Below are 2,624 nucleotides of genomic sequence, written 5' to 3'. Positions count from 1 at the left end.
GTGGTTTCTTCTTTGTGTACCTTTTTCAGTTTTGTTTCAAATATTGGATCCTCACTTCATTCAGTCTTTTTCCTCTCTTGAATGTGCAGCTCTCATGTTTTGTTTTGTTTTGTCATCTGAGACATGTGAGCTCAGCTGCTTAAATTCATGTTGAAAGCACAGCTGCTTAAGGCATTTAGTCGCCAAGTGTTCCTTTACTCATGCTGATGCATTCAAAGTACAGCTGAGACTTTTGTGCCATTGCAGATGCGTCTGAGTTAATTGAAATATCCCCTAAGGTTCATGTCATGAACGTGAATTGAAGATATTGAATTCAAACATATTGAATTGAATTCATTACCCAAAGAATCATATATGTCTATGGCATATTTAATCTTATTTTCATAGTAATAGTTGCGATAACATTAAAATTAACAGACACACACTCTTAAAATATAACCTTTATGTGATGAATCTGAAAATGATTTTAACCTTTTTAAAGTAGTTGCATCTGTGTTTTAAAACCGGTTTTCTGTAATTCCCAGTTGGTTATGGGTCCAGCAGACATATATTAAGTTTTTTTTTTTTTTTTTTTTTTTAAATATTCATTATGTCTTGTGACATTTGAGTCACATGCAGGCTGGAGAATTAGGATTTACAGCAAGTACCAGTGTTATTTTGCACGGGGAACATATGATATTAATCTGAATCTGAGCTGGTTGCATAATGAAACTGAAAATAATCTCTCTTTTTTTTCTTCTTCGTCTTTTTTGCCAGTTGTAATATCCACACGGTATGTTCTGTGACTTTTGGAGCTTAGGGCCCAGTTTAATTCTGGTACGGTAATGTGTCCTCTGCTGTCTGTCCTTCACATGAGCGTTGATTTTTATGAACGCAGAAGTGGGAGGTGGAAAAACACCGAGCTCAGAGAAACAGGGAGGAGCCACCGAGAGAGAAATACCACTGCTGTCCTCCCATGCCCACACTTCTCCATCCGCTTGGGCTCTACTCAGCTGCGGTGGGCTGAGTGGGACGTTTATTTCCCCCAAGAATTCAGTGTTCTAGACGGTTTGTCTGTAAAAGTAACTTTGTTTACGGTTAGCTATCTTGGCTATTTGTTCCTGCTACATGGCCAGCTAGCGTTACGAAGCTAACCGTCGTTAGCCGCGGAGCCGGGGGTGAAGTGAAGAGCCGAGGGGAGCGGAATGGCAAGAATTCACACTGGTTCCCCTTCCAGAAGAGATCACGACTGAAAAAAAAGTAAACATTTACTCTTCTCCCAGAATCACCGGTACGTACATGCTGTGAAAGCTGTGCGAAGCTAATGTCTGTTTGTGAAGTTAGTGTTAGCTTTCGGGCTAGTCTCAATCAGTTTGAACTGTTTTATGTTAGCTAACGCGAGCGGGTTTTGACCTATTTACTGTGATAATTATAGGTATGATGCCATCTACTAAGTATTTTCAGGTAGTCTACCTCTTACATGATTTTTGAAACGTCACAATACTTAATAGATATGGTCAAATCTCGATATTATTAATAGACGAAGAAAATGAAGGGTTGGGTGAAAAGCTGAATTTCCCTTTTAAAATCCCATCAGTGACAGAGTGGAACATTTTAACAATAATGTACCACTGCATTGACACAGTTAGCTGCGTCAATTCTAATTTAGGTGTAAATATTGCTCTAATTTCAGTTTTTGTTTACAGCCTTTTTAAAATGTACTGAACAGGTTTAGTCCTCAGTTCGGTTAAACCTGTTCGAACACAACAACCGGTTTCTGCTAACACGAAGTAAAACCAGATCAAAACATTACCCGAAAACGTATCAGGATGGAGCTCCAGGTACCAAACTGATCGCTTATGAGGAAAGATCTGTCCTAAAAACTTATTCTTTTTTTTTTACCTGCTGATCTGCTGTTTTCTAAATGAGGAGAAAATATATATAGCTATCCATCCGTCCTTTTTAATTTGGGCTCCTGCCTTCTAAATTGTTTAGTTTGCACATTTGTCTCTCGACCTTTGCTAGTTTGTCCCCCCCCCCAACCTTTGGGACCTGCTCTACAACATTTTGTCCCATCCAAATTAAATGTCATACTTGTAAGCAAACCATTTTCTTTCTGTGAACACAAACCGTTGAGTAATAATTTATTTTTCCTTTTTATTGTTGAGATAATCGAGTCAATAAAAAGCCCAATTCTCACATTTCACTTTAGTGTCTTTTGGTTTCCCCAGGGCTCTTTTTTTGTTGCACCCATTTCTGTTTGTTTGGGTTCTGATGTCCATCTGAGGCAGACTGAATAAAATCACAAAATTATGAAATGGTGAAGAGGCGAAATGACCAGCATCTACAAAATTATAGCAGCATTAATTGACTATTTCTTTACAGTAGTGGTCCTTTCTCTCGTAATGGCTCGTAGTTTTGTTTGACCTTTAGGACAAGGAAGGAAAACATTTCCTGAGAATGTTTGCACTGACACTTGATTGTCATTGTCCTGTTTCTAAATCAACAAAAGCCATGTTAGCGTTTACTCTTTGATCAAGCTTTGCAGTTTGACGTGGCAAGCATATAACTCCAGCTACCCAGTCTGCACGACATGGCCTTAAAGCTGCAGTATGTAACTTTACTAAAGAATATGTTTTTTTTTT

General features: G+C 38.4%; 1 protein-coding gene across 1 annotated transcript in view; it reads left to right on the top strand.

Moving 5' to 3' along the window:
* The first annotated feature begins 923 nt into the window (after window positions 1–923).
* Window positions 924–2,624, top strand: part of LOC106962914 (SEC14-like protein 1) — a 32,554-nt gene continuing 30,853 nt past the window's right edge. Inside the window, exon 1 of the mRNA XM_015057564.1 lies at window positions 924–1,270. The gene's annotated coding sequence lies outside the window, so the exon portion shown is untranslated. The remainder of the gene's footprint in view (window positions 1,271–2,624) is intronic.

This window comes from Poecilia latipinna, unplaced genomic scaffold (assembly GCF_001443285.1).
Source record: "Poecilia latipinna isolate Pla-1442-1.1 unplaced genomic scaffold, P_latipinna-1.0 Scaffold1472, whole genome shotgun sequence".
In the NCBI taxonomy this organism is placed as follows: Eukaryota; Metazoa; Chordata; class Actinopteri; order Cyprinodontiformes; family Poeciliidae; genus Poecilia; species Poecilia latipinna.
The sequence above is the reverse complement of the archived record's forward strand: the minus strand, read 5'-3'. Positions and strand labels throughout refer to the sequence as shown.